The sequence below is a fragment of the Macaca nemestrina genome, chromosome X (genome assembly GCF_043159975.1).
Source record: "Macaca nemestrina isolate mMacNem1 chromosome X, mMacNem.hap1, whole genome shotgun sequence".
In the NCBI taxonomy this organism is placed as follows: domain Eukaryota; kingdom Metazoa; phylum Chordata; class Mammalia; order Primates; family Cercopithecidae; genus Macaca; species Macaca nemestrina.
Window position 1 is genome coordinate 151,320,978 of NC_092145.1, and position 17,537 is coordinate 151,338,514.

General features: G+C 45.3%; 1 protein-coding gene across 6 annotated transcripts in view; it reads right to left on the bottom strand.

The window, feature by feature from the left end:
- Nucleotides 1–17,537, bottom strand: part of LOC105478105 (transducin beta like 1 X-linked) — a 257,027-nt gene that overhangs the window by 141,364 nt on the left and 98,126 nt on the right. The gene's annotated exons all lie outside the window — the stretch shown is intronic.

A 17,537-nucleotide genomic window follows, 5' to 3' on the forward strand; every position in this document is an offset into this window, starting at 1 on the left:
GCACAGGAGAGAAACGGCTCTGTGCTCCATGCTAAAATTAAAAGGTAGTGTGTCAAGGGGGACACAAGTTGTAAAATGGCATTCACCCTCAAACCACCCAACAAGCAGTGCTGTTTCCCACAGGACCCGAAGGAAGCAGAGGATCTTCACTACAGTAGACATACGGCACTTCTGACATTGACTCGGATGAACCTGCAGTTCCCAAACGCAGAGGCTCTGTAGTGTAAAGGAAAATGACGACCACATCTTAGCAATTCACTTCCCGGTCACTTCCTCTCCCAGCCTGTCAAGAAGGAAACAGGGCATGCTTTTGAATCCTTTCCTGGCTCATGTAAGGGATCTGGAGAGCCAATCTAATTATTTTGGTTCCAATTTCCAACTCCATCAGTAAGGCACTGATAGAAGAAATAGGAAGAAAAGTCCCCAGGAGTAGAAAAATTGAAATCATAGAAACCGTGCACCTACTGCTCTGCTGGGTGACCTAAAGATCCTGTCATACAAAAGTTAAGATCATCATTTGTGATGACACTACTGAGAGGGTTTCCCAATGCACTGATGGTGAAAACATCTGTTGGGTATTTCAGCTGTTACAGTTTCCTGCATCCCACTGTTGTGGACTTAGACTCTTACAACAAGATGCTTCGACTCTGCTGAAAAGGAATTTAGTTGACATCTCCCCCCACCCCGCTTCTGTGGTTTTACTTTCCATCTTTGGCACACAGAGTACTTCACACATTCACAAATATTTAGGGGGAAGAAAAAACAATAAATTGCCTGGAACCATAAGCAAGAGAGTGCCTACTAGATCTCTGCTTCAAGAAATTTTACACTAAGATAGACCCAAAGGCCCCCGGGTCTTCAGGTTTGCCAAATAGTTTATTTTGGGTATGTGAATAATTTCAATTTAACTCCTTGAGTAACTGTCTTATTAAGATGCTGACACATCTGTCCTACCTCTGATTTTTGCAAAGAGGATAAAAATGATGTTCATTGAATAGAGGCATCGTGGTTTCCTTTTATCATTGTTGTTATCACCATCAATATTATCTGTTTGGCAAGCTGTGCGGGCTTCCTTAGGATGATAAATGCTGCAGCAATTTGCAGTATCTTTAAAAGAAACAGCCAATTCAATTCCATGATGCCAGGAGCCGTCTCCCTGCCAAAGCCACCCCTGCATCTGCCACAGGCGACCCATTTGTACTGAGCACAGGGGGACACTTGTCTTATTGCAGCGTCTGGTTCTACTTAGTGCTGTCGACAGAGCTCCATTGCTGTCCCCTGTCTCCTCGTGCTCCTTTCTGCAGGCTCCAGCTTGGCGCAGTTGGATTTCCAATTTCTACGCCCAAGTGTGGTGTGCATTACCAATTGCGACACTGACAGCACGTGCTTCTCAATACCAGCGCCATCTCTAATGGCAGCACTTTTTGTGTGTCAGGGTTACTATTAGCATTTTTAAGAATCTGGGAGGCTGAGGTGGGGGGACTGCTTGAGTCCAGGAGGTGGAGGCTGCAGTCAGCTTTGATTGCGCCACTGCACTCCTGCGTGGGAGACGGAGTGATGCCTTATCTCTAAGAAGGAAAAAAAAAGTTAAGAATTTCATTTCGGCACTTAACAAGGCTGGTCTGCAAAGACCAACTTTCTAAATGCTTTCTAACGATCATGGGTTAAATAAGCAAGCGCAACAGTGATGAGAACACTTCCATGCAGCGCGGCCATCCCCACTTCCTTATCGATCTCCCACGAGTGGAACCCACAGCGATGCTGGTGGAAAGGGCACGCATGGTCTAGGGTCAGCTTTCCCTAAATTCAATTGCAGAGAAAACTGCAGAGGCAAAGAGGAGTTTTCTGTTTCTCTCCTTTAACAATAAAGCTATTAGACCAAAGCATGAAAGACTGCTGCTGTGTCACCATTTTGACTCATGACAAACATCAACTTCATATTCTTACACTTAATATAAACTGGAATAGCAGAAGAGAAAAGAGAACACTGCCTGAGAAGCTCTACGGAGTCAGACACCTGGCTAACTGTCCTGGCCTTGGCACTGCCAGGCTGCTGCCTGCTCAAGCCTTATCTCTTCACTTAGAAAACTGGGTCTGCGCTGTCCACGTCGTATCTCAGGATTGCTGGTCTTGGGAACAGAAAGCAGGGCTCCTCCACCGCGGCGCATATAGGGCTAGACGATTCCTTGTTATAAGGCTGTCCTGTGCACTGTGGGATGCTGAGCAGTGCCCCTGGCCTCTACTCACCAGATGCCGGGGGCACCCACTGTCACCACCAAAAATGTCTCCAGACATTGTGAGATGGCCCCTGGGGGGTGGGGAGGATACAAGTCACCCGCTTTGAGAAGCACTATTCTAAAGGAATTCAGGACCAGCAGTTTTGAGCAGCCACCAAAATCAGGCCCAGGTGGGGCCGGCTCTTCCAGAAGCTCACTGTGCCTCCTACCAGCATCGTGAAACTCCCTGCAGTCATCCATCAAGCCAGACTGTTCATCTGTCTGCTCTGGCCACATCTTAAACACATGAAAATTAAATAACATTCACAATTCGGTTTCTCAGTCACAATGGCCACACCTTTCAAGCGCCCGAGAGCTGAATGCGGGGCCATGTTCACAGGGCAGTCCTATTGGGGCACCACTCTAGGTCACCCAAGACATTCCGTACATCATGCATGCTTCTCGGAGATCATCAGGAAAAGACTAACTGATGGGCACATTCAAATGAACACTGGGCACATTTCATGATTGAGGCCTGGGCAAATAAGGATACCTCTTTTTTGGTTTTTGAGTTTCTTTGGGTTTGTTTTTGTTTGTTTGTTTTTTGAGGCAGGGTCTCGCTCTGTCACCCAGGGTGGAGTGCAATGGTGCGATTACGGCTTACTGCAACCTTGACCTCCCAGGCTCAAGCAATCCTCCCACCTCAGCCTCACAAGTAGTTAAGACTACAGGTGCACTCTACCACTCCCGGCTAATTTTTAAAATTTTATGTAGAAATGGGGCCTCACCATGTTGCCCAGGCTGGTCTCGAACTCCTAGGCTCAAGCGAGCCTCCCACCTTGGACTCCCAAAGTGCTGGGATTACACGTGTGACCCACCATGTCCGACCTCTTTTGTTTTTTAATGTAGTGCTTTTAAAAGATCTAAAGAACTAGTTTTTCTACAAACCGACCACTCCATCCTAATAAGCTTATAATTTTAAGAACTGTAATTTTTTTAAACATGAAGTCAAGAAAGAAGGTGTTCACCCCAACTTTACATGCAATTAATGAAAAAAAACGTATGAACCTGGAAAATATAGAAGTTGGCTTTAAATTATGGGAAAGGACAGATGGTTGACATGAACTCCAATTATTCATCTAAGCAAGATATCTGGCCCCATCTCAATGATATGCAGTAGCTCATCACTCAGGTCCCTCTCTCCCGATGGGTGTGGTCTGGGTTTGTGCTCCGAGAGTTGCCCAGGTTCATCCATAAACCTGTTTCTAGACATTACGCTGCCTGCAACAGTCCTGGCATCTGCCCAAATGCAGAGACACACTGACGTGGCCTGATGCCTACACTGTGCAGCGCATACTCATGCGCACTTGTTCATCCCAATCCATTTCGCTAACAGTCAATCACCCTCTAACCCCAACCCATCACTTCCTAAACATGACAGCGCCGGGGCATGCTACACCTTGGGAGGAGGGGGGCAATATGAAAACATACTTAAAAGCATAATTTACTCAAGATCTTTAAAAATAGGCACTTTCCTGTTAAAAACCTTCTTACTTTGATAGCCAACTGCTCACTGGGTCATCTTGACAGGTCAGTATTAATCTCACCGATATGAATGTTTTTGAAAGGTTCTCTCCCCTCCTCCATTTAAAGGTAAAATACGTCCACAATGACAATAGGCTTTTCTCAGACTGGTCAGCGAAAAGGTCCCAAGCTCATAAAATTCATCTTCTAAAAGAATGATAGCTTCAGAGTTTCTGCATAGCATTACAATATTTATGTGAGTATAATTTACACTTCATCATTCCTCACCCAACTTAATATAGTACACAGATAATCTGTTTTTAACTCCACCAAACAACATTTCTCTGATGGAAGTTAGCCAATCGTGTAGTAAGAGGCTTTCAAAAAAAGTGACTTTGCATACATCCACACAAAAACGTGTGCCTGAATGTTCACAGCAACACTATTCACAATCGCCAAACAGTGGAGGCTGCCCAAATGCCCGCCAACTGATGAACGGATAGTATAATCTGGCTATGAAAAGGAACGAAGCACCGACATGGGGGACAACATGAGTGAATCCTGAAAACACAATGCTCAGTGAAATGAGGACACAAAAGTCTCTACGTTGTGAGATCTATTTACCTGAAATGTCAGAATAGGGAAATGCATGGGGCAGAAAGCAAATGGCTGGTTGCACCGGTTGGGGCAGGGAGGGAAGAATGGGAAGCGACTGCTGATGGGTGATATGGTTTGGCTCTGAATCCCCATCCAAATCTCATGTCGAATTGTAATCCCCACATGTCAGGGGAGGGACCTGGAGGAGGTGATGGGATCATGGGGGCGGGTTTTTCCCATGCTGTTCTTGTGATGGCGAGTTCGTTCTCACGAGATCTAATGGTTTAAAAGTGTGGTGCTTCCCGCCCCCCACCTCCTGCCTTGCTGTGGTAAGATATGTCTTGCTTCCCCTTTGCCTTCTACCATGACTGCAAGTTTCCTGAGGCCTCCCTGGCCATGCAGAACTGAGTCAATTCAACCTCTTTTCTTTATAAATTATCCAGTCTCAGGTAGTTCCTTATAAGAGCGTGAAAACAGACTAATACAGTGGGCATGGGGTATTGAACATGTTCTAAATTCAGAGAGTAGTGATGACTGCACAACTGTGGGAATACACACAAAAAAACCACTCTTGGGGGGAGTCCGAAGGTATGTAAATTACATCTCAATAACGCTGAAAACCGGCTTTGGCTAAAGCAGCTATCCCTCCATGGTGCTGGGTACACAGTGCAAATGCAGGGATGCCCAATGACTTCTTTACGACAGCCGGCACCATCAAGCACAGGCCAGTTCCACCCTGGGGAGGAGCAGAAACAGAAGTGAGAGGAATGGTGTCCGAGTGCTTTCCCAATACCCACAGACGCTTGTTTCAGAAGGTCAGTGATTGGTAACATTTTCAAGGCTGCTTTCTGCACATCCTACACAGAATAGAATGCTTCCTTCTTGTGAATGAATTTGGGGCTTATAGGGGCATAAAAAGTCTCTCCAACAAAGGTTTGGGAAGGCAAACAAACCAACACACAGACCTTCCTGTGGCCAGGCAACAAGCCCTTTTTTTTTTCATTTGAGACAGGATCTCACTTTGTCACCCAGGCTGAAGTGCAGTAGTATGATCATGGCTCACTGTAGCCTCGACCTCTTAGGCTCAAGCAATCCTCCCGCCTCAGCCTCCTGAGTAGCCGGGACTATAGGCACGCACCACCACACCAAGCCAGTTTGGTTTTGTTTTGGTGGAGACAGGATGTTGCCCAGGCTGGTCTCGGACTCCTGAGTTTGGACTCCTGAGCTCCTGCTGGGACTACAGGCGTGAGCCACTGCACCCAGCCACAGCAAGCAAATTCTGTGGTGCTCTGACCTCCCAGGCTGAACTCACCAGAGGTCCAGGCACTTTCCAGCGAGTCCAAAGTGCATCACTTTAGCCTCCATTTTGAAATCCCCACACAGTCACTCTACCCCACTACCTGCTGTAAGTGCTGTATCCTTTCCCATGAAGTAGTGATGCTGGCATTGAATGTACTGGGCGGCATTTAATAAGATGCCCAGCAGGGTGGAGTGCTGTCTCTCCTGTCTCTCCCCTGTTCCCCCAGCTGACTGACCCAGGAGCTGGGGCTATCTTCCACCTCCAGAGATTAAGCAACCACAAACGTGCTTTTGCCACTGGGACCCCTAAAGCATGCTTGGGACACAGCGTGCCCCGGCCCATGCCCAGCATGGGCTGCTCAGACACATCCCACTGGACTCTCACCCGTGAGGAGGGCTCTCAGCACTGGTGCCTTCCTCAAAGGGAGCCCAGCTCCACTCTGCGACCCCACAGCACTAGGACCAAACCAGAGGCGGCACAGGGCAAGAAACGCATCCCTGGCACGGTGAGGTACTGTGAAGCAAATGAGGTCATGCCAGCCCCTGCTAGCCACTATCCAAAATTTCTTTATTCACAGTTCAACAACTCGCCACAGCTGCAGAGTTCAGAGGTTTCAAGCACCATAAATCCATCTGTTCCCTGCTTATCTGAATTTCATACAAGATTAATATTTTACCTACATTTGCTGACAAAGACAAATAGCTACAGGGTGCAAAGTGACAATATCCCAGCGTAAATAAACACTGTGAAAAGAACCCAAGTGAAAAGGTGGCATTTGCAGCAAAAAGTTGGTGTTTTAGAGAAAAATTTTTATAAACCAAACACTGTGGTCACATAGCAAAAAAATATTGAAGGTCAGTCCATCACTGTCAATTGTAGTGCATCCAACAGGAAGGTTTTTAGCAAAAATCATGAAAGCACCCAATAATGTAATTAATTTAAAAAGAAACTATAAGTTAAAATTTGAATCATACTTAAAAGTTAAGCAGCAGTGTAAAATAAAAGATTAAATGCACCCTAGTGCATAAACCAGAAAATCCTCCTGCGGTGATGATTTGCTTTACAAATGAAGGCTTTTCTTTAGGTTAACAAAAGGAAAAGTGAAGATAATGCCTTATTTAGTTTGAAGTAACAGAAAGCAGTTGTGTGTTTTAAAGGACTTTAAAATGCCAACAGAATGCCTTGGGAGAATGTGTACTGCTACAGGTAATACAGATTTTGTAACTGGTTTTTCATTATTTCAAGGAGCTCACATCAAGCTCCACGCTTGCCTCCTACACAGTTTCCATCCCCAACCAAAAATCAAATCAAACTTTGTTATGGCAACCCTAGCAAATGAATATCCTGCTCTCTCCACAACACCTGCAATCGGAAGGCCTTCGTTATCTGCTGAATAAATGAGTAGTTCCATGAATATCAATTATGTTGTCCCACTTTGCAGCAAATGTCAGAAGTCCATTTTGACTATTCCATGTAAATAAAGTCATAAACTCATCTGAGTTGAAAGCTACCCTTGGTAAGTACACAGCAATTTCTTTGGAATTCGGTACTGTGATAACATGCTAGAACAAACGCACATCCAAAGATAGAGCAGTGATTTTGTAGATGATGTTTAAGTTACAGACACCACAATTTCAGAATCATCAAGAGTTTTCACATAAAAATAAAACTTCATCATGCTGATTGCGAAGTGTCCCCAAAGTTTATACACACGGAGTGAAAGTTTATACTTCTGCAGGAAAGGAAGGTTGTAGAGGGTGGAAAAAGGAAAGCAAATTCAGGGGCACGGTGAAGGCCGGCTACAGGGTTTTGGCAGGAAGCTTGGGAGAAGCTGGCAGAAGAGACCCCACTGCCAGAGATCACAGGCGGATGTGGGCTGGCACAGGGTACCATTTGGACTTCTGCTGCTGCTTTTAATACTTCTACTATTCTTTCCTTTAAAAACTGAAGGGAACAGAAAGAGGTCACCTCAGAAGAAAAGTAGTTCCTGAAGCAGCAGAGAAGTGATAGAAAGGGCACATGAGGAAAGCTGCAGTTTTCCACGGAAGTGTGACATGATTTCACCACGCACCACCTGGTATCACTGTCCGCATCTAAATAGTAGTCACAAGCCAGCCACCCTGGATTCAACTTTAAAATAATTCCTTGTCAACAACCCAACTGTCCATTGAGGCATGAATGGATAAACAAAATGTAGTCTATACACACAAGGGAATATTATTCAGCTTTAAAAAGGAAGGAAATTCTGTCGCATGCTACAATACAGATGAATCTTGAGGACATTCTACTAAGTGAAATAAGCCAGTTACAAAAGGGACAAATTCTGTAGGATTCCACTTACGGGAGGTATCCAGAGTCATCAAGTTCAGAGAGACAGAAAGTAGAACGGTGGGTGCCAGGTGGTTGGTGGGGAGAGAAGGAATGGAAGGCTCATGTTTAATGAGGACAGAGTTTCAGCTTGGGAAGCTGGGAAAGTTCTAGAGAAGGATGGTGATGATGGCTGCACAGTAACGTGAGTGTACTTAATGCCACTGAACTGTACAGTTAAACTGTGTTAAGATGGTAAGTTTTATGTTATGTATATTTTACCACAATAAAAATAATTCTGTGTACACTTGACTTATGTAAGGGCCAAGATCTTTCAGGTAGTCTTTTCTTGGGAAATTCTTTTCACATTGGGGGCTCCCTTAAGAAATGACTAATTGTGCATATGGCTATCTTAAGGTGGGACATCCGGAGAATTCCGTAATAACTCAAAATAATTAGAGTCAGAATTACTCACTATGAAAAAGCTCAAATTATGCAGATGATTTTCCTTTTGAATACCCTGTAAATGAAGTTAAACTAAATTGATGCCTATGATAGATGGTCATATTGTCAAAGTGCGCAAGCTCTCTGTGCTTACCCCCCACCCTACCCATACACACAGGCTCCAAGGAAAGGTCGTGTGAGGCCACAGCAAGAAGGCGGCCATCTGCAAGCCAGGAAGAGAGGCCTCCCCAGAAAATGAGTTTCCCGGCACCTTGATCTTGGACTTCCAGCCTCCAAAATTGTGAGAAAAGAAATTTCTATTGTTTAAGTCACACAGCCTGTGGTCTTTGGTTATAGCAGCCTGAGCAGACTAATACAATATCCTTACTGTTTTCCAAATTCATAATTATAATGGAGTAGAAGAGTCACTTTGGGCCAGACACAATGGCTCACACCCGTAATCCCAGCACTTTGGGAGGCCGAGGCAGGCAGATCACGAAGTCAGGAGATCAAGACCATGCTGGCTAACACGGTGAAACCCTGTCTCTACTAAAACTACAAAAAATTAGCCGGGCGTGGTGGCGGGCGCCTGTAGTCCCAACTACTCGGGAGGCTGAGGCAGGAGAATGGTGTGAACCCGGGAGGCGGAGCTTACAGTGAGCCGAGATGGCGCCACCGCACTCCAGCCTGGGTGACAGAGCAAGACTCCATCTCAAAAAAAAAACAAAAAAAAATTTGGGAACCATCCTTGTTTATAAAGGAAACACTAAAAAAACCAACATTCTTTGATTTGGGATAAGAGCCAGAGGGAGTGAACCATGTCAGAAATGGAAGAATTCTTTCATTAGTTTCAGGGCCCTTTGAGGCCATTTTACAACCATACATAATCTAGAGCCAGTTTTAAGGGCTTAATCCTGCCCAAATATTCTAACGAATGTCCAAGTGATTCAAATTCCATCATAAAGAAATCCACTGGATTTTCAACCTGTTCATTGAGGAGAGGGTACACGCTCCCTACGTCCCATTCCTGTCTCTTGGGCTTGAGAGAGCACAGGAAGTGGATAGCCAGCTTTTCTGGAGAAAGCAGGTTTCCACATAATGCACAGAGATTTCGCAGCACTCCATGCATGTGTGTTGGCTACGCACAACTGCTGTTTGAAAGAAAAGAACATTGAATAAATGTGAACCACAGATTGGAAGGGAGGAAAATGAAGAGGAATCATTTTATCAAACAGCACTTCATCAGGCACTTTTCATCAGCCAGAGACCACAAAATGCAATTGTTCTGTTGGCTTACACACGTGGAATTCACATCTTTAAATCAACGAGCTGTGGTTTGGGAGGCGCCTGTGAAGCTTCCCGGGTGTTAATAAGATAGATTAGCAGCACCTCCAGCCCCATCCCACCCCATGCCAGGACTGCGCCCCACGCCTGCCAAATAGCCTTCCTGAGGCACCACCTTTAGCAGCTGACTATGAAAATCCTTCACGCCCAGGCTGGTCTTTACTCATCCAGCTGAAATCCACAAACCCTGCATTGTCTTTATGACAATTTCCAGTTCTAATTTATCCTAATGGGAAAGTCTTTAGGCTCCAGGACACCACTTCTTTTGAGTTATGGCCCCTTTTGGTGACAACTACCTGGATTATGTGTGTGCTCAGATTTCACAAATAAAAAGGAAGTGGCAGAACTGGCCACCCATTCCTGTTTTGTTTGGTCTTGTTTCTTGAGACAGGGTCTCACTCTGTCACCTAGGCTGGAGTGCAGTGGCTCAATCACAGCTCACTGCGGCCTCCAACTCCTGGGCTCAAATGATCCTCAAGTGCTGGGACTACAGGCCTGAGTCATCAGGCCCAGCCCTGTTTCTGTTACTCAGGCCTCAAAAAGGACAGTAATCACAGTCAAATGTGAAAACAGAAGGCACGAGCTCGGGACATGCAACACACAGACAGCACAGTACACAAATAGACACACACACAGTACACCACACACAGCACACCAGACACACACACACACACACACACACAGAGCATACTGCACAGACACAACACTGCACACTGTACAGATACTGCACAGACACACACACAGTACACCACACACACACAGCACACTGCAGACACCACACACACAGCACACCACACACACAGCACACCACACACACACAGTATACTGCACAGATAGACACAACACGAACAGCACACCACACACACACAGAGCACACTGCAGACAGACACAACACACAGCACGCCACACACACACAGCACACCACACATACACACAACAGATAGACACACACATACAGCACACCTCACACACATAGAGCACACTACGGATAGACACAACACACACAGCACGCCACACACACACACACAGTACACTGCACACACACACACAGAGCACACCACAGACACGCACAGAGCACACTGTACAGATAGACACAACACACACAGTACACCGTGCAGACAGCAAGATGCACAGATAGACACACCACACAGAGCATACCACACAGCCACACACAGCACACTGCAAAGACACAACACACACAGCACACCAGATACACACACAGCACACTGCACAGACACAACACACACAGCACACCACACACACACAGCACACTGCACAGACAACACACACAGCACACCACACACACAGCACACTGCACAGACACAACACACACAGCACACCAGACACACACACAGCACACTGCACAGACACAACACACACAGCACACCAGACACACACACAGCACACTGCACAGACAACACACACAGCACACTGCACACACACACAGAGCACACTGCAGATAGACACAACACACACAGCACACTGCACAGATAGACACAGCATACACAGACATACACATAACACCCTGCACAGACACACAGCACACCACACACACACACACACACACTGCACAGACACAACATACACAGAGCACATACCACACATACACACAGCACGCTGCACACACAGACACACACACACAGCACAACACACAGACACACTGCACAGACACAGCATACACAGTGCACCACGCAGACAGACACAACACACAAACCACGGTGCAGATAGACACGACATGCACAGCACACCACATACAGCCACACAGACACACAAAACACACATAGTCACACACAACATATACAGCACACCACAGATAGACACACACAACATACACAGCCCATCAGAGACATATACAACATACACATACACAGCACGCCGCACAGCATGTGCACACACACAACATACACAGCCCACCAGAGACACATACAACATACGCAGCACGTCACACAGATACAACACACACAGCACAGGCACAGACCCACACAACACACACAGACACACGCAACACAACACGCCACAAACACAGACACACATAATGCCACAGCACGTTGCTCAGATAAGACACACACAACATGCCACAAAAAGAGGACAAGAGAATGCATGGCATCTTTGGGGTTCTCAAGACTCCCAGGGGAAACCGTCCAACCACTTCCAGGCTGTTAACAGGGAGCAGGGAGTAGGACAAGAACCAGGAGGGAGACGGAGAACTTGCACTCACTGGGCATCCGCAACAGCGCCCAGGCCAATCAGCATGCTGTGCCAAGGCACTAAGGGGGAGCGCTGAACTGCCGCACTGCGCAGAGGAGGAGACAGAGGCTCAAAGGATTGAACTGACTGCCTGGAAGTCCCAGGGCTGGACTTCTCTACCTTTCATCTCTGTGCGTCCTTGTTCCAGTGGAGGAAACCTACAGGGGCTTCATGGAGGAGGCAGCACTTGAGTTGGCTGGAGAACTCAGGCGAGGAGGAAGAGAATAAGACTGTAGTTTAAGTGGTGCCAAAGGCAATGGATGGGGGCAAGAGAGGGGCGCTGAGGTTTCTAAAAAGGTGGGGTGATGCTCTCACAGTGCTCAGGAAAGAGGATGTGGCCTGGAAGGAGACGTGGTGGTCAGAACAGCATGCCCCATCCAGCCCAGGGAAGAAGGGGCCACCTGGGCAAGACAGCCCTGCAGACTGCAGATGGCACTCTCCTGGCACAGCGCCAAAACACTGGACAAACGGTTTGAGTGGGACACCAGCGTCCCCCAAGCTGGGGCAGACTTAACCCTCATCGGCTGAACCATGTGGGGTGAGCAAGACTGATCCCAGAGGAAGGAACGGGGCAGTCATGCAGGGACCCACAGAGCAGCAGCTCCACACCCTTCCAGAAAGGGCCAATCTCACTCTTCGGCCCCTTCCTCAAGAACAGCTGCAGTGGCGGTGCACGCTGGCTCCGTGAGTGCCCTGGCAGCAAGAGCCGCAAGACAAGGAGGCCAGGCTCTTCCCTGTCAGACACGCCGATGCACCAGCCTACACTCCCCACCCAGTTCTGGGCCATCAGGAACTGAGGTACGGGAGCACCTTCTGGAAAGATCACGGAAACTACACTTCCCGCCTCTCTGTGCCATTTTCTCTAGGCTTACTAAGGGCACATACCCCTGACAGAGGATGCTGAGAACTTCTAACAGTGTGAAAATTCTGACAAACTCCCACGACCCGCCAGATGCCCTAGCCCTTCCCCAGCCCATTCTATCATCCTCCTCCAGCGCTACTGGGCACACATGCTGTATCTTAAAAAGAAAGAGTAAAACAGAAGAACAGAGTTTCAGGCCCCATTGTGCTCCCAATTAATTGTAAAAAACCCTCTCTGGACCGGAGTTTCCTCAGCTGTGAAATGAGGGTTTTAAACTATTTATGAGGTTTCATCCACATCAAAAAATCTGGGATACCATTTTCCTGTTGACTTCCTGTGTCAATTTCAGGGAAAAAACACTTGACAATAACTTAACTAAGAACTTGCAAAAGAATTGTGGAGGGAAGGAGATAGAGACAGGATCTGTCCTGCAGCCAACTGAGCACTGGAATGCATCCAAAGGGTGCAATATTTTTGCCATAATGATTAACATTTCAACTCCAGAGAAACTCAAGTTGTACCATCATGAAAGCAACATGAAAAATCTAAAATATGTTTTCAGAAGCCACTAAGCATGACAGAAAAGCTGCAGTTTCCTCCTGATCCCTTTTCTGTTTTTAGTGAGCTCTGAATTAACCGGGCCAAGAGCCAGACTCTGACTAATACACGCACCGGCATGAGCATCGCGGGTGCTCCAGTGCCAGAGGATTCCAAACCGCTTCATTTGCTCCAAGGTTCAAGGTCTGCGTAAGGAAGCTGCTGTTTCCTGTATTACCAATATCAAACAGCAGGTTTATATATTGAGGTTTATTCAACGACATATTTAAAAATCCTTCAGAACCAGTGGTTCTCACAGTTACTTTTGACCCCCAGGAAACACTGGGCAATGTCTAGAGATATTTTTATTTGTCAGGACTGGGGGAGGAATGCCACTGGCATCCAGTGCGTGGAGGCCCGAGATGCTGCGGAACATCCCACAACACACAGAACAGGTCCTCTTAACAAAGAGAATTATTTGACACAAACGTCAGTCAATGCCAAGGTTGTGAAACTCTGCTTGTAACTATGCCAAAATGTCTGTAATTCTACAGATAGTGTATCCTACACTTTCATTTTCCAAACCACTTTTAGTCTTTACAAAGTAATACATGTACAATTTTTTTTTTTTTTAAATACAGGTGAGGCAAAAGGTTCCTTTTATTAATTACATGCCTTTTAGCACCATCTGTCCCCAATTCCACTTCCCAAAGCAACCACCTTCTCGGAGCTGTTTCTGTGATTGGTGCTGTTCCCTGCATACTGACTTCCAAGTTTGTTTTTCTGTTTGTTTGTTTTGGGGACAGGGTCTGTCACCTAGGCTGGAGTGCAGTGGCACCATCACGACTCACTGCAGCCTTGACCTCCAGGGCTCAAGTGATCCCCCTGTCTCAGCCTCTCCAGTGGCTGGGACCACAGGTGCACACCACCATGCCTGGCTAATGTTTTACATTTTTTGCAGAGACAGGGTCACGCTATGCTGCCCAGGCTGGTCTCAACCTCCAGGGCTCTAGTGATGTTCCCGCTTCGGCCTCCCAAAGTGTTGTAATTACAGGCATAAGCCACCAAGCCTGGCCAGACCTCCATGTTTCTAAATAGTCTGTTTATGATACTCTAATCAATAAATCAAGTTTAGATATCACTTACTGATTTTCACACACATAGGTAAGATTTTCACACATCACCAATCTTGTACTGACCCTCCCACGTTTTCAACAGCTCACATAACTTTTTTTTCGGCTAAATCTATATTTCACATATCTTACTTTGACAATGGAATGGGCACTGCTGAGTGGCCAGTATAGTATGATTATGATTTTTTTTCAGTACACTGTTTGTGTTCTCCTAGAATTATTATTTGCCTCTGTTTTCATTTCGGTTTTCTTTGTACTCTTTGATAATCCTTCCAACACTCTCCAACAATCTATTACATTTTTTACAGGATCAAAACTCTTGGATAATTTGTCAGTTTCATGCCCTTCCTCCCCCAACACCCACCCCCTTCCCTCCCACCTTCAACCAATACACTAACACCAAACTCTCTCCTAAAATTTCTTTCTTTCTTTTTTTTTTTAGATGGAGTCTTGCTCTGTTGCCAGGCTGGAGTGCAGTGGCGCGATCTCGGCTCACTGCAAGCTCCGCCTCCTGGGTTCAAGTGATTCTCCTGCCTCAGCCTCCCAAGTAGCTGGGACTACAGGCACGTGCCGCCACGCTCAGCTAATTTTTGTATTTTTAGTAGAGACGAGGTTTCACCATGTTGGCCAGGATGGTCTCAATCTCTCGATCTTGTGATCCACCTGCCTGGGCCTCCCAAAGTGTGGGGATTACAGGAGTGAGCCACCGTGCCTGGCCTCCTCCTAAAATTTCTTGTCTCCTGCCCTAGTCTGTACTACAAGAGTCACTGCCCTGAAAACACCTTTGTTTGAGAATTCCTTCTGCCTCTTTCTGTTTCCAAGATCCCAAACCTCCCCCGTTCTTGGTTTACTCCCTCACTTTGGTGGGACATAGTCTCCACAAGTTTCCTAGAAGTGACATGTGAAAGTATTTTTAGTAGAAACGAAGTTTCACCGTGTTGGCCAGGCTGGTCTTGAACTCCTGACCTCAAGTGATCTGCCTGCCTGGGACTCCCAAAGTGCCGGGATTACAGGCGTGAGCCACCACGCCTCGCCCAAACATCTTTATTCTATCTTTAATTAATAATTAGTAGAGGAACCACCTTCAAAATTCTGAGGGAAAATTATTTTCAAAATAGTCTATGTTCAGTCTGTTTTCTAACTTCACATGTTGCTGTTAAGAAATCCAATGTCATTCTGATTCCAAGATCCTTCATGTGACTTTTTTTTTAATCCGGGAAAGTGCGTAGATACTTCCTTTATCCTAAGGTTCTAATACGTCATGACAATGAGCTTTGATGTAGTAAATTGTTTTGATGTGGTCAATTTTTTTGCATTGCTCTCTAGTCCCTTGGTATAAAATTTTTCTTCTTCAGATTTCAGTTTTGCCTTTCTTCCCTGGAATTCCCACTAGGCAAATATCTGAATAACCATTCTTCTTCTGTCCAATAAAACTCTCTGCACTCTATCTTCCTTGTCTAATAAGGTATCCACTGGCCACATGTGACTACTGAGCACTCAAAATGTGGCTAGTATGAGAGATAAACTGAATTTTACATTTTACTTAATTTTAGTTAAGCTTAAATACAGCTGGCGGCTACAATACTAGGACAGCATAAATCCAAAGACTATGCCAAAAATTTTTTAAAATACGAAAATCAGGGCCTTTAGCACCAACTCTCTGGTGATATTCAATTTGTTTTCAGAAGAAAAGAATTGAGTATAATTTCCAAATCCCACCATTACTATTTTCATAACAAGGTTCTGTGATTTCATTCCTTATGGCGTTTCCTTCCTCACAGGAACTCAAGGGCCTTGGAGAATGGTTATCACACAAGTAGAGAGGTCCCTTTGTGCATAAACACGGGTTTTATTGCCCCTGAAGTATAAACAGTGCTCCTTCAAGTACTCCTCCTTTTTTCCCCTTAAGGGAGCTACTGAGGCCTCCTCACGAAACAGTAACATGTATTATAAGAGAAGTAAGTATTAAAAAACACCTAAAATGAACAAGGCCAGTGAAGGCAACTCCTTATATGGCAAGCCAACTATTCCACGTGTCTTTTCGCACGCTGTGGTAAGAAACGCTGCTTCTGTACACTGGATACTCCGGGTAGAACAGAGGCCAGAACAGCAGCAGGGCCTTCTCCTTGCATGTTTCACGCATTCCATAAATACCACAGATACAACAAACTGTTGTCCAGGCATTCTAGTGCCAAGGACATAGACAGAAAGTAGAATAAAACCAAAGTGCAAAAGTTCTGTATACCCACTCCAAAGCACGAGCCTCCTATTCCATTCGAATGACTGGAAACCACTTTTCATTAGAGCTTAGTGCCTAGAATACAGTGGGCATGTAATAGGTGTATACTTAAATATAGAGCAAGATCAAAACCCAAAGGCAATCACTAATTCTTTTTCTACTTTGAAGAAAAACAGACATACTAATGCTGTATATATTGAGAAATAAATATTCAGGAAAAATCGTTCATTTTTCTATGTAAAGATTCATGGAGAAACACATTTTCTTAGTTTACTCTTCAGGTAAGGCATCGGATTAGTTCCTATAAAATATGGAATCTTATTAAGCTTGTAGATTTTACAAGTTCAGGGTAAGAGTACGAGCCACTGAAATAAGGAGAAAAAGAGACATTAAAGTCACACAAACTTGATTTCCTCTTTAATGTTTTATGAGGCTTGATAAACAATATTTCATGCTTGTACAACTGGCAAAATCAGTACTTCTAAACAAAAAACAAGCCCACAGGAAATTTTAACAAGCTATCAGCTGCATAATACGCTTATAAGCACTTATTATTATTTAAATTACAGTGAAAGATTAAATTTTATTTAGTGGCATGAAACTAATCTTTAGAGAGAGAAAGAAAAAGAATCACATTTAAAGATGATACATTAAAGTATTAAGGTAATATGATCTTTCCAATTCAGCAAATTGTCAATTAACAGCAATTCAAATCTCTCCCCATAGATACAACTCTGAACTTTATGAAGATAATTCTCACGTAATACCAATCAGCTTTTTGTTCACA